General features: G+C 35.9%; 1 long non-coding RNA gene and 1 pseudogene across 2 annotated transcripts; one reads left to right on the forward strand and one right to left on the reverse strand.

Moving 5' to 3' along the window:
• The first annotated feature begins 783 nt into the window (after window positions 1-783).
• Window positions 784-1,836, forward strand: LOC148696174 (uncharacterized). Its single transcript, XR_015963493.1, has 3 exons — window positions 784-1,095; window positions 1,183-1,227; window positions 1,635-1,836. It is a non-coding gene; the product is annotated as an uncharacterized LOC148696174 (long non-coding RNA).
• Window positions 1,837-19,827: 17,991 nt separating this feature from the next.
• On the reverse strand, window positions 19,828-26,140 carry LOC137710494 (LEAF RUST 10 DISEASE-RESISTANCE LOCUS RECEPTOR-LIKE PROTEIN KINASE-like 2.1 pseudogene; annotated as a pseudogene). The gene is made up of 3 exons (XR_015963795.1): window positions 25,291-26,140; window positions 22,953-22,985; window positions 19,828-22,818 (listed from the first exon to the last, which is right to left on the reverse strand). The product of XR_015963795.1 is annotated as an LEAF RUST 10 DISEASE-RESISTANCE LOCUS RECEPTOR-LIKE PROTEIN KINASE-like 2.1 pseudogene (transcript).
• Window positions 26,141-26,514: the final 374 nt, after the last annotated feature.

Raw genomic sequence — 26,514 nt, forward strand, 5'->3', positions numbered from 1 at the left:
AGAAGGTTGTAGAGTTAGTTATTTTTTATAGGCTAGTATAATTAAATTGTAAACTCTCACTCATTTTTTTCTAATCAGTTCAAGTCAGAAGATATTAATACAAGCTTTCCTTCCTTCTAAACCTTATCTTCTTCTCCTCGTTTTTATTGTAATTTGGATAGTTTCATACCTTTTTCAATGTGGTTAATAACTCCATCTAATTTTATCAACGCAAATAATCTAATGCATGCTTGGTTCCTTGTAGCTAATCGGCTGCAATGAGATATATATGCATATTCTACAACCCTAAAATAAGGTACCATTAGTCCCCTGGATTAATTCAACGGACTTTTATTTAAATTTTAAAGGCATACATAATGTACCTGATGACTCAGTTGAAGTTGATTTGCATGTAGCTGCATTTGCGTTATCCTGATCATGGCAAAAGCAACTGAATCACTACAAGAAAAATGGGCTAAGAACACAATTGATTTGTGCCCTTCTCATTTTCATTGAGCACAAATACATAATGTGCTTTATAAGGTCCATTAAACACCCAAATATCTCAATTGTGCCCTCTAACAAAAAAACATATTAGTTTGTGCCATGTATTTGTGCCTACTAAAATTTGAACACAAATTTTTGTGTCCAACTTGCATGTGTCCTTATAATGTCAGAGATAGATATTATTTTATTAATTTACAAACACACAATAAAAGGGTTTTGTGCCCTCTAATTTAATATATTTAAATAAATATTATTTTTTTATGCTTTAGATTTACTTTTACTCTACTTTGCCTCTCTCTCAAACTCTCCTTGTCCTCAGCCACCTTCCTTTCCCCCGCCCGTATCCTCTTTCTCCCCCTTCTTCTGCGCGCAACAGCACCGCCGTCCCCCGATCACCAACGACCGTCAAATTATACCTCCAGAATCCTTTTTCTGTCCTCTTTCCAACCCCCAAGTTAATTTCTACAAATTCATAGCCGGATTTCCTCAATTTCAGATCTAAGAAACGGTGACCGCGGATTGTTTGGCCAGTTTTCAGCCAAGCCTGGCAGAATTGGACCTCGACCCTAGAGGTAAAGATGATCATCTCTTAGTGGGCTGTCCTCCAGTGTAAGTTCTTTTCTAAAATAAAAACTTTCAGTTTTGGGATCCATTTTAGATTTTGAATTTTAATTCCCTTCTGTATGCATGTCAAAGTTTACTCGCTTGGAGACTGCTCGGAATTTCAAAGTTTAGTCGCATGTAATATTCTTGTTTTAAATTGGTCATTTAATTTTTAATGTTTATAGCTTATTGTAGTTTGTTTCATCAACTTTTCTGGCATTTTTTGTTTTAAGTTTTCTGTTTTGGTTGCCTAGAAGATGAAGGAAAATAAATAAAATAGAATTCCATGTAGTTGCTTTTGTTTCCCCGGGGAAAGAAAGATTGGAAATATTCGACCAATATCAATCAAGCCAAAATGTTGAATTTAATTTAATTATTTAAATTCAGTTCCATGTCGTATGATTACAGGATATTTCGTTGACTCAGGTGGTTGTCAACTTTTTTTTTGCCTTAATTTGAAATGCCAGTGAGATTAAGATACGATTACAGGATAATTACAGTGTTTTTCTTTTCTTTTTTTCTTTTTGTTTTCTTTAATTTTCTAGTTAATGAAAGATGCCAAAAACTCAGTTGGGCTCCCACAATGTGAGGTCCCATGGAGTCAATGAGGCAAAGGTTTATATGCAAGCATCCAGCTTGTGACAGACGGTGTAAGAGGAGGCCTAAACTGTAATCCGGTGTCACTCCGATGGATTGAGTTTTGTGATCTAGCTAAACTACCTATGATCAATCACATGAACAAATCATACAGGTAGTGCAGAAGTTGGTTATCTTCTTCCATTCATTCCTTCATCTACAAAAGATAAATGTGTGATTTCACTTTACAGAAATCATCCACTCAAGTTTACATATTAAGGCAGTCTTATCAGATTTTAGGCAAAAGTATGAGTCATCATGTGGTAGGTTTAGATAACTATAAGTACTATAATAAAACTCATCATTTAAGCAAGTGTAAAATTGTAATATCTGATTACTAAAAAAAAGGGCATGATGCTGAAGGCCTTAGTTAATGATAAATTTGTAAATGAAATTCACGAAGCGAGAGGAGAGATGTAGAAGATCATATTAAAAAAGTCATTGAAATGGTGGGAGACACATTCCGTATGCCCCTTGAAAGATGCCTCATTTGCATTATCCTTAAAGCCATTTTTTCATAAGCTAATTAAAAAAAAAAAAAAGAGAGAACTAATTGACAGGAAAAAACAACCATTACTCCAAAATCAAAGAAATGACACTTCTTTTGCTAAAAAATCAGTTGGGTTCCCACATTGTAAGGTCCCATGGATTCAAGGGGTCCAAATACCACACATATCATCCGGATTAGTTCGTTTGTGGAGCAAAGATTGGATGAGATGCGAAACTGGGGAATATAAGCAACGTTAGATTTCAAAATACTTATTTATTAGACTCTGCTTTGCAGATCCTACAAGGCTTTTAGCATTTGCTATCTTTATTAGAAATTAATGTCATAACATTGAGATTTATCTCACTGCATTTGACCTTAAGCTAAATGATTGTCCAAACTTGTATTGTTTTGTACATCTTGTTTGCTAGTAATGATGGTTTAACTGCTCATTTAAGTTGCATGTTTTGTTCGTTGTTATTTAGTATAACAAAGTAGCAATGCGTCAGTGCTTGTGAGTTCTCAATGCCGATTGAAAGTTTTGGTCCTTGAACATCACTGGAAATAGGTCCTTAACAATTTATTTTCATTTTCCCTTTAATTTGGATTTCAGGAAGATGATTGCATTATCCACCAAGTTGGAAAAAAGAGGTGAAACCAGTTTTGCCTGGCTATATGTAGAGATGCATGGATTGCTTAAGTTCTGTTGGATTTATCAGTTTTGCCTAGCTGGAGTACACATGTTTTTTTTATGAGGAATACGTGTATACTTTCATTAACGATATTCCACTTTTACTGTTTGGTTCATTCTAACAGCTGAAGCCGTTGGTTTTCATTTTATGAAATTTTTAATCTTTTGTTTTGCTTAAATTTCAGTTTGTAGCCTATTTTGATTTTTGATTTATTTTTAAATACAACTTATTAGGCACAATTTCAAAAAAGTGCCCGGCAGGTGGTTGTAAGATTGTCTAACAGACTGTCAGAATGTAGGCACAAAAAGACATCTATTTGTGCTTAACTGTTTGAGCACAAAAAGTCATATTGTGTCCTTTCATCAAAGGTTACGTGGATAAGAGCAACTCCAACGTTGGAATCCTTCTCCCAAGCTATTCACTATTCAATCTATCTAGTGAACAGTAATTGTCCTTAATGAACAGTAATCGCCTTTTGCATCTTCACCGTTATGTTGGAAATGTGCCCTAAAACCAATCATATGATGATACTTTATGGACATTTCACATGTTAAACTAATCTAGTTTAATGTAAAGGGCAAAGATTATTGTTTGAGCCGTCTCATATAAATGTTATATGCTTAAATGATAAGTCCAAGGAATATGTGATTGGAAGAATGCGATCTAAAGAAGTTAGATTCATGAGACCATTCTTTCGTTGACACATCCTAAACGTTCCTGATCATAGGATTGTCAATTGGGCATTGACAGTCCGTTAAGATCAGTACGTGCTATGTCTTCTCTCAGGGAGAGTGACTAGTCTCGAGTCATTGGTGTGTGTGACATCAAGACAAGTACGTAGGTGCTCAATAGAGAATGAGTTCACTGAACACGATCAACGAAGAGTTCTCATATTCATGTCACATGAGAACTCATGGTTGGGATAATGCAAAGTAGTCCTTTGACCTGAGGCATCACAGTTGTCTTGTGGTTAGGTCCTTAATCTTTGATTATGTCAAAGTCACTCCATCAGGAGGGTGTCCACGGCATCGTCGGGGTTAAGCCACTTAGCCATGGAGGCAAGTGAATGCGCAACAAGGGATCTCTAACCTTCAAACTGTTTGAGGGAGAATACTCTATGATATGATTTAGAATCTCTGGCCAGAGTATGAATGAGATGTTGGAATGCGTTCCAAATCACATTCAAGGTAATCATATAAGCACAAGACTCACATTGGATAGTAGACATGAATAAACTATCAAACCAAACAATGTGGTCAAGAGTATTGTATTAGAGAAAGACCGTATTGCATTTGTAATCCTAAAACTGAATAGGTTCTCCACCTCTTCTGATTAGCTTGGGTAACCATGACATGCTGCTAGGCGTCAACCATGGTTTGTGGAAGCCCTAAAAGTGTATTATCACTAACGGGAGAATTGAAAGTAAGTTTCAATTCACAATCGATTTGAAAGAGTTTGAATCGCCCACTGCCTCGCTAAAAGGAACCTAATGGATCGTACACCGTGTAAGGTAGAGATTGAAGATTCAACGGAGATGAGTAAGAATAATTAAATGGTTTAATTATTTATGGCAAGGATTAATTAATATGATTATTAATCAAACGAATAAGTTCGTTAAAAGACCACGGGATAATTTTGGACCTTAAGGCCCAATGGGCTTCGAACGTCAAGTCCATTGACTTAAGTTGTGTGACAACTTAATGAATAATGATTCACAAAGGCCCAAATAGCCCAATAAATCCCATGTTAAAGAAGGAGTGGTTTTGGACTTATTTACAAGTTTGCCACTGAAATGAATTAAGGAATAAGTATGACTTTATAGCCAAAATTCATGAAGGGTAATTTTTGGGGAAAGGAAGAGAACACAAGCTCTCATTTCTCTCTAAAATTTCAGCCACCTTGGAGGGATCATCTAGCAATCAAACTCCTCCAAGGTCACTCATTTCTTCTACAATATGCCTTGGTGTGGAGACTTAGAGGTTTTCAATTTTGGGAACTTGGAGAAACCTTTTCATCCATCCAAATCCATGGATCTAAGATGCAAGGAATGAAGGCCCTCTCTTTGGGTGATTAGCCTTTGCTTATGCAAAGAGGAATCTACAAAGGTATTGATTTCTCAACTCACTTTGTTTTGAGTTGAGTCTTGGTTCACCTATCTACTAGGCTTTGAAGTTCATGGGTTAAGTTTTGTTTTTGAGTGCATATAAACATGATTCCGCCTTTTAATTGTTAATTGCATGTTGTTGATGTTGCTCAAATGAACTTGTTTTTCACAAATTTTCCTTCAAGTGGTATCAAGAGCCTAAGTCTAGTAGTTGGTGAATCCTTTTGGGTTTTGTAGTTCATAGTTTGTGATTTGAATGTTGTAATTGTTACAAGCTTTATTCTTGCTTCTTTGAATGTAAATTTTGTTAGAAAATTTGCCATCTCAAATGTTGTAGATGTAGTTCATATGAGCATGAATTTTGGAGCTAAAATTTGGTGCCATGTTTTTGGGGAAATTCGGCCAAATCCAAGGGGTGGATTTTTGGGTTCTTGTTTGACTTGTTAAAAGTGTTTTAAAGTGACTTTTGGAACCCCTATGTACCCTAGTATGGTTGTATGTTATTTCCCTTAAGTTTGAGTGGTTTTGGTATGTTTTTGGGTGAAGAATGTTCATGGAGCTCTTATGGGTTTTCATGGATGTTCTTCATTGTTCTTGATATGTTCTTGCCAAGAACAAAAGGTTTGGTGTTTTGATTCAAAGTTTTGATTTATTTCATAAATTTTTTGTTTTGAAATATTTCTTATGTTTAAATATATTAGATATTTATTTTGAAAGATTAAAGAAATTTTAGTGGGTAGGTGTGTAATGATTTATTCCATTTCACCCACCCCACTTACAAAAATTTGAAATTTTTTTTTATTACTTTGCTTCAATGGCCGGCCACCCTACTCAATTAGGGTCCTTGTGGGGCTTTTATGCAATTACATAAAGTTTTGATACTTTTGTGTATTTGTAGTTTGACCCAAAAGTTTACGTTTTTACGTAAAGGTCCAAAATCACTAAAAGGACAAATTGTTTTGCTCCTTTAATGAAGTTTTAGCTTTTGTGGAAATTTTTGGGTTCTAGTTGTAATTACATGAAGTAGTGGACTTTTGTGTTTTTACAAAGTGACCCCAAAAGTTTTTGTTTTAACATAGTGACCCAAATTGTTGTGGTCATTGTTTTTGGCCCAAAACAAAATGAGAACAAAAATTGTTTTGTCTCTTTAAATGAGAATTGGATTTTCATTTCATTTAGCTCCATTTAAATCAATTCTATGGATACAAAAACCAAATGAAAATGTTGCATTCAAGTTTAATTAGTTAAAGCGTTAATTAATTAAAGAAAGGGTGATTATGAACCTAAGCCTACTATAATTGAGCTATGTGAAAGGCCGTTTCAAATTTGTTTGAACCATGGTAATGTGTAGATTAAATTTTGGTTGTAATTTGATATGATCAATTGTTGTAAAAGAGCATAAGCTCTTCCTTACTTTAAAGTAATTTGATTTGATCAATTGTTGTAAAAGAGCATAAGCTCTTATTTACTTTGAAGTACTCCTTTCTTGTTTTATTCGATATGCATGAAATTGGAGTAGTTGGGTCCAACGCCCAATAAGACAACACGCCTTAATGTGATTAAATGCGTAACTAAAATCAATCACCATCCCTAGACCGAGATTCAACACTAGGCTCGTGTTGAATCGAATCAAAGGTTCATAGTCATCCTAAGGCCCTAAGGCAACTATATAGTCCATCAATGAATGCAAATCTTATGTTAGTAGTACCATATAGTCTTGCTTTAAAAACCGTTTTAAAAGCATAGTGGGAGTATTATATACTACTAAATCAATCATATGGACCAATAGTTGTAATAGGACCAAAATGTTTTAATTGGATTAAAATGAATATATATATATATATATGTGATGAGACCTAAAACCCTCAACAAACCATTATTAAGTTGATAAGCGAGAGATGCTTTGAATATCTCTTCGTAGGCCTTCCACCGTGGTGGGCTCCAATCGTTTGTGACTCATGCACCGGCTTCACCCTATAATGGGGAAGTACAAAGTATGTGCTTACATCCAGGAGGAGTCCATAAACATATGATGAGGTGAGTGTAGACAACGAGTATGACCAACATGATATAATTCTGAGGTTGTGCTTGAACCTCTACATAAACTAAGCATGGTGGGAATAACTTAGCTAAGTGCAATGGTGCCAACATGATATAATTCTGAGGCATTCATTCTCTAGAGGCCAAACTAGATGGGTAATTACAAGAGTTGTAAATGACTAAAGTGTTATTCTCTCATCATTATTTTTGCTAACCAACATGATATAATTCTGAGGTGGGCTTGGTAATGGTGAGTCTCCCATACCCCGCTAAGAGTTCAACAAAACTCTCGAATTCCGATGAGGGATATGGAATTTGCCAAAAATAGTGGGTGGTGCTATTTTGATTTAAAGACCCGGATCAAATAGCTTAAAATCAATCAATTTATATTCGTTATGTATTTGTTTACCAATATATTTGCAAACGCTATCCAAAACTTGACAAAGAAAAACCGAACGCTTTAGTTTCCGAACTTGGTACCACAATCCCATAGATTGTCTTGAATGGATTGTAAAAGTACCTAAGTAGTCTCATCCTCACAATCTTCCTATTGATAAAGTATCAATGGAAGAACATGTTAGATAAGTCTACCATGAAGAGGACAGTGCAAACTCTAGTGCTTGTCTCTTTGTTACACGAACAAGGAACTTGAGAAGTAAGCACAAGGGCATGGACACTTTATGTGCCATGATTCTTCACTTACAAATTGTTGTATGAAGAAATGAGAGTTGCCTTGAACAACTCTTGAAAGTTTGTTATTATGTTTAGAACATAATGGTTGGTTGACAAAAATAGTCCATTTATATGGACTTATGATGATTTTGAATCATTGAGTGTTGAAGTGTTAAAACACTTAACGAGACGGAAACTAGACAAGGACTTCACCTTTGTGTCCCTATCCTAATGGTTCACTAAGTTTATTGTAAACTATATAGTGAACAATAACCGCACGCTCTCCAAATCGTTTGATGTGTATAACACATTTGAAATAAGTTTCAAGAGAGATAGTGGGAGTTTAGGGACCATGACTATTGTAGTCAAAAGGGAAGTCAAATGAAGAAGGCAAAATAACTCCAAGGGAACAAACTTTCTTTATGAAAGGATGGACATTGGAAGGGGTATTTGCAAGAAATGTCTTGCAAGTGTCAAGAACACACCTTTCGAAGGTGTTGTAAAATGTTCTTGAATAATTCAAAACAGTTGGTTCTTCTACTTGAATACATGATTCTATATTAGCAACTATGTTTTACAATTGTTGTAAAAGTGTGCTAATAAAAAGTAGAAGATTAATGAGAGAAGAGAAAGTACTTCACATTCGGAAAGTGAATAAAATATAGATCTCTGCGAAAGCGGATTGTACTTACTTCCTCATATGAACTACCAAAGAAATTGGAAAATACTAAAGATTGTCTTTACATTCCAATTTTAAGGAACTTAAATCCGTCACTATAGTAGAGATGGATGAATGTTTTGTTTGACAAAACATTGTTCTTTATTAATCAATAATTAGATTATTGTAATTTAATTGGTTGTCTCAATAGTAGAGATGATGTGGTAGTTTAACTGTTTAGAATACGATGATGCTTAAAACCCAAAAGGTTGCAAGGTAGTGACTAATCCCAACTAAGTTGTGATACCTCTAACACATAAGTTACGAGTTGGTCATAGATGGATGCTTTGGATCGTTAGATCCGGATCCAATACCTTCTTGTTAAAATTGTATAGAGGCGAAATGTTCGAATCTTTATTCTTTTGGAAAGAAGAAAGAATCACAAAGTTGTTGAGGTTAATTCACTTAGATGTTAGTGGCACTTGTCCACAACATAATACTACTCATGTTGTATGACATTCACCGAAGATCACTCTCGGTTGGACTATAGTTTATTTTGAATAAACACAACTCCGAATACTTTGCAAAAGGTTTCAAAGAATTCAAGAAATGTAAGTTGATGAGTAAGACGTCTAAAGTATTTACCTCCTTGGATTTGATCCAAGGAAAGATAACACTTTAGATGAGTTTCCTTGAAAGATATCAAGGAAAATGGCATCATAAGATAATGAATTTCTCCATTAGGAGAAGAACGAACTTGAATAAAATTTAGTTCGTTGGATGTTATCTATTACCCATATATAGGATATATATACTTCTAAAACAATATGATTGTCAATTAGAAGATCTTCCAAAATTTTCATAACTCCATAAGATGTAGTTGGAAAGAAAGACAAATCATATTGTATGAAAACATTGATATAAGTTGTACCTAGAACGGTACAAAATGATATCAGTGCAAGCCCGGGATCAGAACCATGGCAACTGTCAAGTGAATCATTAGGTATTTAAGAAATACTAAGGATGGATTCCTCAAGAATGAGGAAGAATTAGAGTAACGTAATGGAAGCGTAAATGTATTAGATTATGAATCTAATCCATCATAGAATATCTCTTCATTATGAATGAAGTGATAATGAGATATCTCTTTATTATGACTAAAGAGATATTTGGGTGGAAACGTTAAAAGTAATGACTTTAATGTGTTCCATCATGTATGCAAAATATATTGCCATATAGAAGCTTACAACATTGTTGTTTGGATGGGAAAGTTCATTTATGAACTCTCCATTCGGTTCCAACCAGAAAGTGTATGACACTAATGGGGCGATAGCTCAAGCCAGGGAATCAAGATCTCATCAAGGTCCGAACTCAAATGAGAGACTGAACCACATGATTGAGAATCATGTATAATGGTGACGTCGTTATTCTCAAGGTTGCTTCTATGGATAACATATAGATATCCATTGTCTAGGCCTACTACTCAGCCATTTATGAAATGACTACAGAAGAGGTATCATCACTGATGACTAAGCTGATTGGCTCTAGTGCAAGTAGGAGATTGTTGGAAATGTGCCCTAAAACCAATCATATGATGATACTTTATGGACATTTCACATGTTAAACTAATCTAGTTTAATGTAAAGGGCAAAGATTATTGTTTGAGCCGTCTCATATAAATGTTATATGCTTAAATGATAAGTCCAAGGAATATGTGATTGGAAGAATGCGATCTAAAGAAGTTAGATTCATGAGACCATTCTTTCGTTGACACATCCTAAACGTTCCTGATCATAGGATTGTCAATTGGGCATTGACAGTCCGTTAAGATCAGTACGTGCTATGTCTTCTCTCAGGGAGAGTGACTAGTCTCGAGTCATTGGTGTGTGTGACATCAAGACAAGTACGTAGGTGCTCAATAGAGAATGAGTTCACTGAACACGATCAACGAAGAGTTCTCATATTCATGTCACATGAGAACTCATGGTTGGGATAATGCAAAGTAGTCCTTTGACCTGAGGCATCACAGTTGTCTTGTGGTTAGGTCCTTAATCTTTGATTATGTCAAAGTCACTCCATCAGGAGGGTGTCCACGGCATCGTCGGGGTTAAGCCACTTAGCCATGGAGGCAAGTGAATGCGCAACAAGGGATCTCTAACCTTCAAACTGTTTGAGGGAGAATACTCTATGATATGATTTAGAATCTCTGGCCAGAGTATGAATGAGATGTTGGAATGCGTTCCAAATCACATTCAAGGTAATCATATAAGCACAAGACTCACATTGGATAGTAGACATGAATAAACTATCAAACCAAACAATGTGGTCAAGAGTATTGTATTAGAGAAAGACCGTATTGCATTTGTAATCCTAAAACTGAATAGGTTCTCCACCTCTTCTGATTAGCTTGGGTAACCATGACATGCTGCTAGGCGTCAACCATGGTTTGTGGAAGCCCTAAAAGTGTATTATCACTAACGGGAGAATTGAAAGTAAGTTTCAATTCACAATCGATTTGAAAGAGTTTGAATCGCCCACTGCCTCGCTAAAAGGAACCTAATGGATCGTACACCGTGTAAGGTAGAGATTGAAGATTCAACGGAGATGAGTAAGAATAATTAAATGGTTTAATTATTTATGGCAATGATTAATTAATATGATTATTAATCAAACGAATAAGTTCGTTAAAAGACCACGGGATAATTTTGGACCTTAAGGCCCAATGGGCTTCGAACGTCAAGTCCATTGACTTAAGTTGTGTGACAACTTAATGAATAATGATTCACAAAGGCCCAAATAGCCCAATAAATCCCATGTTAAAGAAGGAGTGGTTTTGGACTTATTTACAAGTTTGCCACTGAAATGAATTAAGGAATAAGTATGACTTTATAGCCAAAATTCATGAAGGGTAATTTTTGGGGAAAGGAAGAGAACACAAGCTCTCATTTCTCTCTAAAATTTCAGCCACCTTGGAGGGATCATCTAGCAATCAAACTCCTCCAAGGTCACTCATTTCTTCTACAATATGCCTTGGTGTGGAGACTTAGAGGTTTTCAATTTTGGGAACTTGGAGAAACCTTTTCATCCATCCAAATCCATGGATCTAAGATGCAAGGAATGAAGGCCCTCTCTTTGGGTGATTAGCCTTTGCTTATGCAAAGAGGAATCTACAAAGGTATTGATTTCTCAACTCACTTTGTTTTGAGTTGAGTCTTGGTTCACCTATCTACTAGGCTTTGAAGTTCATGGGTTAAGTTTTGTTTTTGAGTGCATATAAACATGATTCCGCCTTTTAATTGTTAATTGCATGTTGTTGATGTTGCTCAAATGAACTTGTTTTTCACAAATTTTCCTTCACGTTACACTTCAATAGTCCTAGTAATAGACAATAAAATATTAGTATTTTTTTTATTTATAAAATAAACAAAATAATTTTAATTGTAATTTTGGATAAAATTTTTAATCGTTCTCATTGAGTCACGTGTCATTATCCGAAGTATTATTAAATAATACAAAATAATTTTGGATAAGATTTTTAATCGTTCTCGTTGCGTCACTTGTTATAAAATCCGAAAAGACAATTATTGGGGATGAATTTCCGATAAGATTTTTAATCGTACTTGTTGCGCCACATGCCATTATCCGAAAATACAATTATTGGTAATGGATTTCTGATAAGATTATTAACCAATCACGACGCGTCACGTGTCATAATTTGTTTACAATCTTTGATGATAGATTTCCGTCAGATTTTTAACGAATGACGACATGCCACGTGTCATTATCTGAAAATACAATTATTGGTGATGGATTTTTTATGAGATTAGTAACCAATCACATCGTGCCACGTGTCATAATCTGTTTACAATCTTTAAGGATAGATTTCCATCAGATTTTTAACGAATGACGGCATGCCACGTGGCATTATCTACAACCTAATCATTTCCGAATCCTTCATATAATCCACCATCCATCCTTACAAATCTCACACCAAATTTCTCAAGATCTCTATCATTATTCATAGTTTCTGCTTCATTCTTCACAAAAATCTATATCATTATTCATAATTTTTGCTTCTTTCTTACAATGTCTTCTTCTTCCTCAAGGATGATGTGGGAACTCGATTAGGAAGAGGAATAATTGTTTAACCAATCAGAAGGAATGTTCAATCTCGAGGTGGCAAAAAATGAGAGGGAAGATGATGAGGAGCGTAGAAGGAGAGATGACGAAGTAAGAATGGGCAGAGCCTCACATTCCCGTCGAGTCATCCAAGGTGTGGCTCAGATCTGCAGGTCCAACCATTCCGGAAACCTTGATAGAAGCAGGCAACAACGAGATATGGAACTCTTAGACAATTATTTTGTCCCTAATAGTGCATTCCCTGATACGTACTTTAGACGTCGTTTTAGAATAGAACAACATTTGTTCAACAAAATCATGATTGCTGTTTGCAACCATGATTCTTACTTTGTGCAAAAGAATGATGCTTTTGGTGTTATGGGTCTCCTTCCTCAATAAAAAATTACTGCTGCCTTGCGGATGTTTGCATATGGAGTATTTGCAAACCAAGTGGATGAGATAACGAGGATGGGGAAATCAACCATTCTTGAGTCCCTGATGAGGTTTCGCGGAGCAATCGAATCTATCTACACCGCAGAGTACCTCTGGAAACTTACAAACATGGACTTGGAACGGCTTCTGAAGAAGGCCGAGATGCGTGGTTTTTTTTGGATGATTGGAAGCATTGATTGTATGCACTAGACGTAGAAAAATTGTCCAAGTGCATGGCAAAGCGCTTATGAGGACAGAAAATGAGCAAAAAGTATTATTTTGGAGGCGATGACATCTTTTGATACATGAATTTGGCACGCCCCTTTCGGGGTTCCAGGAGCTCAAAATGACATCAACGTCCTTACCCAATCCCCAGTGTTCAACGATGTCCTGCAAGGAAATGCACCAAAGTCACGTATGAGGTTAACGGACGTATATACGACGGGCCATACTACCTAGCTAACGGCATTTATCCAATGTGGTCAACATTTGTCAAAACAGTGCCATGTCTGCGAAGTGCAAAGGAAAAACACTTTGCAAGCTGTCAAGAAGGGTGCAGGAAGGAAGTGAAGCATTGTTTCGGTATCCTCCAAGCTCGCTTGGTGATCGTCAGGGGTGCTGCCAGGTTGTTTGATGTAGAGTCACTTCGATCCATCATGATAACGTGCATCATTCTTCACAACATGATTGTGGAAGATGAGTACGATTATGAAGCCGTTGATGAATATTAGCCAGACACGATGAACAATTCAAGAACACGTATATATTGTGCTCATGATGCCACTGATGAGCCCGTGCAACATGAGCCATTACAAAGGCACGGACGTTACAATGAAAGGTTCATTCAACGATATACTGCATTTCAAATGCCAGACATGCACAATGCCTAGAAAATTGACTTGATAGAGCACCAGTGGGAATTGAAACAAGCTGAAAATAATTAAGTTCATTTAGTGTGTTTTTTTTAATTTGGTATGTTTATGTTATTTTATTTGGTGTGTTTTATTATTTGGTATGTTTATGTAATTTTATTTGGTGTGTTTTATTATTTGGTATGTTTATGGTGTTAGGATGATCTTCTCTTGTGGTGCTGGGACCATCTTGGCTTACTCTCGCTTCTCTTACACGCCTCCTTCGCACCACGTCCGCTTTCTCTGACTTCAAAAAAAATTTAGAATTTGGAGACTTCCCTTGTAAAGGCGTGTTCATAATTTCACGATCTCGTTAAACCCGTCTTTCTTCTCTAACATGTTCCCTTTCTTGCCTAAGTAGCTCTCTTTCTCTCTCATTAGCCTGAAATTATCTCTCAATAGCTGCAGTTTTTGCGTCATCTCTAGCCTTATCAGCCTCATATTTCGTCATTTCCCTCGCCAAAGTCAATTCACCTTGGCAAGTAAGTTCTTCCATGAACTTTGCAATCATTCTTGGAAGCACTCCTTTTTCTCTTTGAAGTCTTCTTACCTTGAGGCCTAATTGGATAACGGGTTGAACCCGACGCTTGTTCAGGGAGGGGAGTTTCGGGCACTTCTTCTACATTATCTTCATGAACATGCGAGACATGATCGGGTGTAGAGTGTAGATGGGTGTTGTTCATGAAAACTTCTGGACCGACAGACATAACTCTAAATTTAGGACAATCTTTGACAATATTCCAACATTCCCACCGGTTGAATGATTTATTTTTGCTTTTGGTTTTGGCACCGTACCAAGCTTGTGCTTGAAGTTCCTACACAATGCGGGAGAAGAAATAATTATAATGAAAATAGGTAACAAATAAATAATTATAATGTACGTAGGTAACAAATAAATAATACAAACAAATAATTATAATGTAAGTAGGTAAAAAATAAATAATACAAACAAATAATTATAATGTAAATTTGGGTATAATACAAACAAATAAATAATATATTGTTACCTGATCCGAGTAATTTTCCCAACTTCGAATATTACTACAAGCTTGTGCCAAGGCGTCTCTCCACGTATTAAACGATTGGCTAACTAATTTCCAACGACTGGACATCGATTCTTTGGTTCTTTTCCCACCAATTTTCTGAAGATAATTGGTATGGATAAGACTCCACATTTCTCGCAACTACATCTCATTATCCGTAAATGAACTATGAGTAACTTCAACCCAGCTAGTACACAACGCAACATCTTCAAGAAGCGACCAATTCGTACTTGCATCAGTAGTCATTTTGTTGAAAAAAAATGGATTGAAACTTTGAGAGAAAGAAAGGAATGTGATTGAAAGTAGTTGAGAAAATATGAAATTTTGGTGTAAGGTAGATGATAATGAGAAGGTATTTATAGAAAAGTAAAAACAATTTTTTTTAAAAAAAATTCAGATTTTTTTTCAAATTTTTTACAATCTTTTTACAATTTTTTTTAAATTTTTATTCAACTAATTAATCTCTACCGTTGGATATAAAAAATTTTGAATTCCAACACTCCAGATTGTACCACGTGTCACAACGGTGACTTTTCTTAATTTTAAAACTATTTTTTCTTTTATTTATTTATTTATAAAGCATATTAATATCGACCGTTGATCTCAGATCAAACAGTGGATATTAAATAAGACTTTTTTTTTTTTTTTTTTACCATTGAGATCGAACGGTCCATATTAAAAAGTCGTTGAGATCGAACAGACCGTGGGAAGCCACGTGGCTTCCCAACGGTAACTGAAAAAGTGACTGATTTTTCTGAATTTGTGTCGGCGACGCGTCCCCATGCACGAGTGGGGTGCACGCACCTGACAGAAAAAAAATAAAAAAAGGCATGACGTCAGGCTGACGTCAGCCCTGGCGTCACATCCACTCAGGCTCTCGGGCTGGCAATTCTCCACGGGCCCGGAGCTCGGGCCTCCACCTCCACTCAGACTCCTTCACGCTAGAGCCAGTCCACAGGGCCTCAGGCCCATTTTCTCTAGCATGTCCCTCAAGCATCCACCTACGGTGGAGTTGCTCTAAAGGGCACAGACAATATAATAGTTGCTGCATTGTTGCCATTGGTCTATAGGCACATATGATGGTGCTCTTTGGCCTCAAAGGGCACAAATAATTGATTGTGTGCAATGCTCCTTTTTTTTTTTTTTTTTTTGTAGTGAATCCACCACTAGTAGTGTTAAGCCCGCACATTCCTCCTGATACCTCACAACTGTTGAATTGACCATCATCAATCTTAATCTCCAATTCAAAACCCCCATCCATCGCGCCTTGGATAGTCGTTCGATTGGACTCTAGAGCAAGAACAACTGTTGTAAAAACCCGAACATTGACCCTGTACGTACATAGGCCAATCGCAACTGGATCAAATCCGGGATTTCTTGTGACGTACGTATTAGTATCAAATCCGCGATCGCCGTGGATGGTCGTATTTGAATTAGTGATTCCACTCATGTTATTACTGCAGGATTGGGAACTAAAATTAAATCTCGGGATAGTAGTACCCGTATTTGTACTGCATATGTAGTAAAAGGTCACGTCTTCAAGCCCGGAAGCATAATCAAATAGAGAGAAGCTAATGGCTTCGCTGCAGTTAGAGTACGCTTCATTATCTGCACATAGACATAACTCAAAGTTGATTGAAATAAAGGAAGTGAGCAAAACGAAAGGAAGCAAAAACTGAAAGGTATGCATGTTTTTGGGGAAGGCTTAGAGTTAGGGATAAGCAAGGCCAAGTTAAAAGGAGAAAAAAGGGAAGCACTCCAGCAATTACCGCTAGGAAATTATAGGTCACAATCACTAAGGAACGACTCATGAATTTTTCTCTCTTTTTGTTAATTTTTGGTGCGCCAACTTTTCAATGGTAGACCATTGAATTATATGTTAGGTACACCAATTTTTTAAATTAAATTTGTAAATTATATGATGCATTATTAAAAGAAAATAAGTATGTTAATCAATACTTAAAATAATAATCTAATTGTAAAAAACGACGTTATATTGTTTACAAAATTTGGTTTAAAAAGTTGGTATCTCTAGCATTACCCTTCAAAGACGCTTGAGCACGTTAATCAACACTTAAATAATAGGCATATTTGTCGATTTGCCCCCAGAACTTGTATAAAGCTATCAATTTCCCTTCTGAACTTTAACTTTAGCCGATTACCCCCTGAACGTTTATCATTAGCCAATTTCCCCCTTAAACTTTAATTTTAGCCAACTACCCTCCAGAACTTTTATAAATAGCCAATTTCCCCTTGACGCTAGATTTTAAAAATTTTCATCCAATTTTTTATCCATTGTGATCACACAGACAACACGTGACAGCTGTATGGGGGCAAAAAGAATGAAAAAATTGGCTAGATGAAAATAGGATGAAAATTTTAAAATCTAATGATGGGGGAAAATTGGCTATTTGTAACACTTTATGGGGATAATCCGCTCAAATAAAAGTTCAAGGGGGAAATTGGCTAATTATAAAAGTTCAGGGGAATTATCGGCGCTAAAATTAAAGTTTAGCAGGAATTGGCATCTCTATACAAATCTAGGAGGCAAACCGACTAATACCTTAAGTCATAATTTAATTATCAACAACCACGTTATATGTTTCACAATATTTTGTTTTAAAAAATTAGTCTTTCTGGCAACATTATCCTTCAAAGGATTAAATGCAAATAATTAAAAGACTTTTCATGGTGGGGATAAATTGATATAGAGTTTGACTAAAGTATTTGTCAAAATTTTCTTTAAATTTGGGGTTAATCTCAATCTTGGTTTTCAACATTTCATACATCCATTAAGTTTTTCGTCAGAACCTCCGTTAACTGATGATGTGACACCCACGCGGACAGTAACTGGGCACCACGCGGATATTAAAAATTAAAAAAAATAATAATAAATTGATATCATCTTCAACCCTCTATTCATGCCGGAATGAGAGCTTAGATGCCGGCATACATTGATACTTGTGATCGGCGTGCAAGTCTCCAATCGGGGGCGGTGACGGTGCTAAAGGGTGAGAATCAAGGAGGAGAAGGCGAATTACTTGCCGTTGAGGAGTGAGGGTAACAATAGCGTGAAGTCGCCAAGGCTAGTGAGATGGCCTTCGGGTTCGGGTTCGGGTTCAGGTTCAGAGAAGAAAAAAGAGGAGGAGAAGCCCAAGTTCCCATTGATACTCACCAAGAAGGAGATCAAGGAAGATTTCATGACGATGCCTAGCCACCGCCCTCCCCCGTCGCCCAAAGAGACCGCCAAGAAATGTTCAGAAGCAATTGGAAGTAAGTCAAATTCCCAATTTCATAAATCGTGACCCTTTTTTGGGGGGGGGGGGGGGGGGGGTTGTATTCAATTGAGATTTTGATGGATTTTAATTCTTTTAATGAATTTAGGATCTTCAATTAGGATTTTAAGTGATTATCTGAAATTCAAATTGTATTCAATCAAGATTTTAAGATAGTTTATTAAAATACTTGGAAATCCGGGTTGAATTAGGATTTTTAAGAAGTTTATAACATTCCAGGTGTATTCAATTAGATTTTGATTTTAAAGAATTTTAAGAAGTTGAGGAATTAGAGGAAATTTGAGAGATTTCATAGTATATTTTAAGCACCCACAAATCTCACCTCTCCCCATGAGATTTTGAGGGAATCAAATAAAATATTTTATATGGAACCTCAACAAATCAATTAAACTCTACAAAAATCTGTCGATTTATAAATCTATGGAGTTTAAGGGAGTTTAATTGATTTGTAGAGATTCTGCAAAAAAAAAAAAAAAAAAAAATTATTCAATTTCCTCGAAATCTTAGGAGGAGAGGTGAGATTTGTGAATACTTAAAATTGCACTACGAAATCTCTCCAATTCCCTCAAATTCCTCAACTTTTTAAAATTCTTTAAAATAAATTCCTAATTGAATACACGTAGAATGTCATAAACTTCTTTGAAATCCTAATCGAATACACCCGGATTTCTAAGGATTTTAATAAACTACCTTAAAATCCTAATTGAATACACGTTGAATTTTAGAGAATTACTGAAAATCCTAATTGAATACCCCTAAATTCATTAAAAGAATTAAAATCCCTCAAATTCTCAATTGCATACACCCTCCTTAGTTTCTTCCCTCTTCGCCTCTATGTTTGTTTGTCAAATTAATTGACGACGGTTGTTCTTTGTGGATGCAAATTTCTGCCTTCTTCTTCTTGGACGAAAATGCACTTGCAAAACAATCAACACTTTAGGTCAAGGCCAAGAGCCTCACGCGCCCACGATGAATTGGGGAGGTGGGGGGGGGGGGCTTTGGCCGAAGAATCTCCGATGCCAAAGTTAGAATTTGAGAGAGATAGTGTTTAGAGAAATTTGGAGAATTTTAGAAGAGAATTGGACTTAGATTTTGGATAAAATGAGTGGCTATATATAGGGGTGTGGCCAGCCCTATTAGGAGAATTGGGACAGGCCACATTTGGTTGATTTGTGGGATTGATTGCAAGATATTATGTAAAATAATATCTTACAATTAGTTTGGCAATTAATTAGAAAATTAATCAATTGATTTTGACAATTAGGGGGATGTATTGGGAATTTAAGAGATTTTAATGGATTTATAAATCCTGGATTCTTGTGGAGTTTAACTGATTTGTAAAGATTTCATGTAAAATTTTGATTCAATTCCCTTGAAATCTCATGAGGAGATGTGAGATTTGTGGATGCTTAAAATACACTACAAAATCTCTCAAATTCCCTCTAATTCCTCAACTTTTCCAAATTCTTTAAATTCTAATTCTAATTGAATACACCTGGAATGTTATAAACTTCTTTAAAATTCTAATTGAATATACCAGGATTTATAAGGATTTTAATAAACTATTTTAAAATCTTGATTGAATACACATTGAATTTCAAAGAATCACTTAAAATCCTGATTGAATACCCTTAGATCATTAAAAGAATTAAAATACCTCAAAATCTCAATTGAATACACCTCCCTTAATCCTAATTTGAAAAGGATGATTGGGAGTTATCTTGTGGGTGAGGATTTGATGAGGAGTGATGAGAGAGTTTAAAAGAATACCATTTTGATCACCTTTGACCTCGATTGAGCCGTTATTGTCCGTTGGATGTGTATGGGGTCGCGATGTGGCTTAAGGATAATTTTGTCTTCTTTACCCAAAAGTCCACGCGTCACCTCTGTGATTTTCTTGCTTATTTTTGGCTCCACATTCTTGTTGACAGATTTGTTTCACGATACGTGGTTGACGAAGAGATGAGCATGCAAATCCATTCTGAGAATTACCAGAATAACCCTTTTGAGAAGAAGAACCGGCAAAACCATTCTGAGAAGCACCAGAATATCCAATATGTGAAGAGGAGCCTTGCATATACATTGCTGCCATAGTACTAGAGAGTATGCAAGGCTCCGTCGCCAAAATAACAGTTCTTAGAACGGCATACTCCCTTGGTAACCCTTCTAATGCAGCAATGATCATGTCATTATTTGAAATCGCTTCACTAGCAGTAATAAGTTCATCTCGAATTGACTTAAGATGAGATTAATAGTTATCAATTGTATCTGCCCCCTTTTGTAATGTCTGGAATTCAGTCTTCAACATGTTAATCCTGAACTTAGACACAGTAGCATACCTATCCTTAAGAATATACCAAGCTTCATGAGCTATTCTACATCCTAGAACCTGATCAATAGCATCATCTGGTAGTGTAGCTATTAAAAGACTAAGTAGTGTCAAATCTGTTTGTTCCCAATCCTAATAAGCAACTGTGATTTCTTTAGTAACTCCAGTATTAGTATTAATGAGTAATTTTGGAGGACACACTGAAGTCCCATCAAAATGATCAAACAACTTATATCCCCTGAGTACAGATGGAAACTGATATGCCCATTTGGAATAATTTGTATCACCAAGCTGAATTGTTAACATCCCCAAAATACTGTCAACTTTGAACTGTGAACTAGCCATCTTATAACCATTATACAGCAAATATTGATCAACAATTACTGATTGAAACAACTAATTAAACAGAATTCCTGGCAATTGGCCTTGATAAGAGCAAAGATTGTAAATTTCGTAAGAACAAGACTGAGAACAAAGAAACCTTACAACGTTGCAGCAAATTGTGAGCTCGTAAATCAAGAACTACGTAATCCCACAGGTGAATCGCAAGCTCTGGATACCATCATACCAATCTTGGAAGCTTAGCAGCAAAGAAAACATTAAGCTAAAGTATGGCAGTTAACAGTTTAGAGAGAGAGAAAGAGAGCAGGAAAGTTTTTAATTATCCTTAACCTTTCAAGGAAACAGTACATTTGCTATTTATAGGAAATACACCTTATAAATGCCTAGCTTACTTTCTAAGCCTCCTCTATACTAATGACACTTGTCTTCACATACATTTGCCACTTGGCGTTTTTTGTGTTAGTAACTTTTATATTGCTATTATCACACTCCGTTCACAGAAATTACTGTTTGGTGTAGTTGGTTTCGGTAGCGGAGTCAAACTCAAGCTAGATCTATCATGAATGAGGGAGATCAGATGAACCTCTTCTGACATTAAGAAGAAAAGTATCGCGACTAGCTAGTTAGTGTACTTTATTGAGCAGAATTAGAAGGAAACATGTTATACATATATAAAAAAAAATAGCATGCTAGACCCTAACCTTATTAAGTGGTTTTTGTGTTAAGAAAAGGTTGTTCATATATAATACATGAAAAGAGATTTCATTTCTCAAAGAAAAGTTTTCGTACAATTCAAATTCAGCTGGAATTCCTAATTACCAAAGAGCTGCTAACAAATCTAGTTGCCCTAGTTTGTTTCATCAGACTGTTGGGATGTGCTCGTGGAGTCTACTGCAGCTGTTGTAGGAGAAAACAAGAAGGGCTTGGGGGCAATTTGCAAGGATTGAAGGGGTCCCTCCAACATCTCCACCACTTTGCTCATCGATGGCCGATCAGAAGGAATGGTCTGAATGCACCACATGCTTATCAACACCATCTTTCTTGCTATTTCATTTTCCTCCTCACTGATAGCCCCAAAAACATTCTCACTGTTCTCTAGCTCTAGAATTTTATAAACGTAATGCGGAAACATTTCACTCGTATGAGACACTCCAGAATCCAAATTCTTTCTTGCTCCAACCACTTCGAGAACCAGCATTCCGTAGCTGTACACATCAGACTTGTGAGACACTCCTCCAAAACTCCGACTAAATACTTCAGGTGCGATGTATCCTGCAGTTCCTCTTGTGCCCAACATCGACACAATGCTCTCCTTCGCTTTGCATAGTTTGGCAAGACCGAAATCAGCAATTTTCGGGCAAAAGTCTTTGTCCAAAAGAATGTTTTGCGGCTTTATGTCAAAATGCAAAATTCTCGTGTTGCAACCGCGGTGCAAGTACTCTAGTCCACGTGCAACACCAACCGCTATTTCAGATAATGTCTTCCACCCTAAGCGACACTTTTCAATATCAGATCCTTGCTTACGTATGAAACTATCAAGAGATCCGTTAGGCATGAATTCGTAAATCAAAGCTCTTCTGTCTCTTTCATAACAGAATCCGAAAAGAGTGACTATGTTGACATGGGAAGTTCTACCAATGCTAGCAACTTCATTGATAAATTCTTCTCCGTTACCTTTGGACTCGCTAAGGACTTTCACTGCAACAATACGTCCATCGTCGGGTAGTTTTCCTTTGTATACAGTGCCAAATCCTCCTTTACCTATTGTATCTCTGAAGGAGATTGTCATTTTCTTCACATCTGAATAACTATACCTGTTTAGAGTAAGTGATCCATAGTTCCTTATAAAGGCCTCAACATCAAATCTTTCCCTTTTGTATTTCTTGAAGAGCTTTACGATTCTTTTCCTCGTTAAGCATATTACACAAACAATTAGCACTGTGGTCCCAGGAACACCAACCGAAAAACCTACGTTAAAAAATCGTTGAAGTTATGATTTCTTGAATTATTCGACCACAGAAAAGCATATAAATACAAAAAATCTAAAGAAACTTGTATATTATTTGTTATTCATCACATGCATGTATATGTATCGTACGTACCTATTTTCCAATCACGTGACGTTGAACTTGAACCTGCAACAGATGACGGCTAATTGATGATAAGTATTGTAACTTGCAAACGTATATCGAATGTAGATTTGAGTCATTTGACAAAATTATTAAGTTGACAAGATGTATGGAACATATTGAAGTTAATTACTAACTAAATGACAGAAAATTTTAGTCCCTTGAACTAAGATCCTAATTAGTTCTTAAGCATTCACTCATGCATTATATAAGAAAAAATAGACAAAGCAGCATCGTACATTTAGGTTTATGAGAAGGCTTAATTTAATTAACTTTCCGTGGTCAAGAGAGAGAAAAAATAGGACATTGGAAATAGAGTGAGCCCCGCAATCTAAGGTACCACTGGAGAAAAGAGTGCTAGCCAGTCAATGTAAATTTGGAATGTTAGACTTTAAACGAGTGCTAGCCAGTCAATGTAAATTTGGGCTCGTAATTTCTACAAAAATACAAACTTTATTTTAACATATATATTCGGGGTAATTGAACTAGAGAAATGCTAAAGAAACTCTCTCAAAAGTAATGAGACTCTTCATGAACTCTCCGTCACATCATGTTTTTCACACAATTCTCGTGTCATCATTATAAAAATTTGTGCGAAAAATATGAAGTGGTGAAGAGTCCATGAAGAATTGCACTTTGAGAGAGTCTCCTTAACATTTCTTATTAGACTATTCCATGCGCATCTGCCAAAAAACATAGAAGTATTATACGTGGAACTCAAACTTGACATATATCGTCATTTAGTATTATGGTCTAATGATATTCCTCTTCATTTAGAAGTGAGAGGTCTTAGGTTCGAATCTTGTGGATGACAAATTCGATACTAAATTAGGCTACCCATTGTATGGCTTAGCCGAACTTCCACTAAAGAAATATTGTCAAAGACTTGTCAATATCAAAACAAAACGCACAAAACTTCAGTTTCTTGGAATGGGTGGAGCTCTTGATAGGTAATAAAAGTTCAAATTTATACGCTTGTAATTGGGGCATATTTTTCTCACCACTCTCAAGTCATAATCGGTGATGTTCACCACCTTATTTATAATAAATTTAAATTTTAAAATTTGTGTAGTAAACATACATGAATCACAAAATTTAAACTCATCCAATGTAATTAGACCAACTCTAATGGTTGGGTTAAAACATAAAATTTAAGTTTTAAACTCTCCCAAAGCTTCTCTAATCATTGGGCTAAAAAAGGGTTTGGGTATTTTTAAGCCAAATTTAACCCAAAAAATGACCCAGGGTTAGTGGCTGGGATCCAGTTACTTGACGTTGTTGGCCACTTGCAAAAAAACCAACGACTATTTTTTTTATCGGACGGTCCACGTGGTTGGACCTTTGGTTAAAATTTATTTTTAAAAATATTATAAATACATTAAATTCAACGGTTGAGATTGAATATGAGCAAATCTAACCGTAAAAAGAATATTTAAAGCCCAAAATTAAATCCAACGGCTAAAACAATAAAAAAAATTATTTAAATCAAAATTCATCCAAAAACTCAATAAATACCTACAACTTTTGCCAAACAATTATTTATTTTTTTTATTTCTACCCATCTATGTATTTGTGTTTAAGAATGGGGTAGGTTGTGTGGTTTTCCATGTGATACGTATGTGTAAGAATGAGGTAGGTTTAGCGATTTTTAATATTTATCAGAATCTATATATTTTAAGGTTAAAATGTTTATAAAAATAAATTACAATTTTATTTTTAAAAAGGTTATTGAAAAAAAAAAAGGCTAAATTCATTCTTTCATAATTTCAGGTTAAAAGTTTAAGCCAAAACTATCTGAGAAGAAAAACTGTTTCTGGGTTAGAACCTAATTTTTTTGGCTAAAAATTTAGGTTTTAACCCTAGCCATTAAAGTCGGCCTTAGTAGGATGGTGAGCATTACTACCACTTGAGAGTGGTGTGTAAAAATGCATCCTTTTAATTATGGGCTACTCCTACTAACAGATGTATGGTGGAGATTGGTTTATAATTGAATTGTGAAGATTAGTATAGCTCATGAAAGCTATTAGAAGAGTTTGTTAGAAGGCGGTAGAGTTAGTTATTTTTTATAGGCTACTATAAATTGGAAACTCTGTCTCATTTTTTTGTAATCTTCAACTTGGAAGATATTAATGCAAGCTGTCATTTCCTTCTAAACTTTCATCTTCTTCTTCTCGTTTTCACTATAATTTAGATAGTTTCATACCTTTTTCAATGTAGTTAATAACTCCATCTAATTTTATCAACGCATGAAAATCTAATGCATGATTGGTTCCGCGTATTAATCGATTGCAGTGAGATAAGCATAACGTACCTGATGACCGAGTTGAAGTTGATTTGCAAGTGGTTGCATTTGCATTATCCCGATCATGGCAAAAGCAACTGAATCCACCACTAGTAATGTTAAGCCCGCACGTTCCTCCTGATACCTCACAACTGTTGCATTCATCATCATCAATCTTAATTTCCAATTCAAAACCCCCATCGATCGCGCCCTGGATAGTCGTTCGATTGGACTCTAGAGCAAGAACAGCTGTAGTAAAAACTGGAACACTGACCCTGTACGTACATAGGCCAGTCGCAACTGGATCAAATCCGGGATTTCTTGTGACATACGTATTAATATCAAATCCGGGATCGCCCTGGATAGTCGTATTCGAATTAGCGATGCCCCTCATGTTATTACTGCAGGATTGGGAATTAAAATTAAATCCCGGGATAGTAGTACCCGTATTTGTACTGCATACGTAGTAAAAGGTCACGTCTTCAAGCCCGGAAGCATAATCAAACAGAGAGACGTTGATGTTGGTGTAAACAAAAGTGGGAGGACAGACAGTTTTCCAATAGTCCTGCCGAGCAACTTTAATAGTCCGAGGACGACTACTCGAATTCATTTCGAGAATTCTGTAGTCGATATTCCACATGCTGAACACGGGAACGCTGTCTAGGCATTGGACCTCAAACCCAGGTTGGCCACAGTAATAGGGTCTGTTTACACCCCAAAACGGGTACACGACGTTTGACCAGATGCCCCCGCAGTTGATGGCTTCGCTGCAGTTTGAGTACGCTTCATTATCTGCACATAAATATAACTCAAAGTTGATTGAAATAAAGGAAGTGAGCAAAAGGAAAGAACGCAAAAACTGAAGCAGAAGGGCATGCATGTTTTTGGGGAAGGCTTAGAGTGAGGGATAAGCAAGACCAAGTTAAAAGGATAAAGAAAGGAAGCACTCAAGCAATTGCAGCTAAAGAAATTATAGGTCGCGATCATTAGGAACGACTCATGTATTTTTAGGGTTTTTTTCTTTCTCTTTTTGTAAATTTTTATCCAATTTTTTAATTCTAGACCTTTGAATTATATGGTAGGGAGATCAAAATTTTAAACTAAATTTGCAAAAAATATAATGTGTCACTAATAGAAAATAAGCACGTTAATCAATATTTAATTATAATTCAATTATCAATAACCAAGTCATATAATTTATAAAATTTGGTTTAAAAAGCTAGTCTCTCTAGCATTATTTTTTAAAGACACGTA

The sequence above is a fragment of the Pyrus communis genome, chromosome 6 (genome assembly GCF_041283825.1).
Source record: "Pyrus communis isolate YQ-2024b chromosome 6, ASM4128382v1, whole genome shotgun sequence".
NCBI lineage: Eukaryota > Viridiplantae > Streptophyta > Magnoliopsida > Rosales > Rosaceae > Pyrus > Pyrus communis.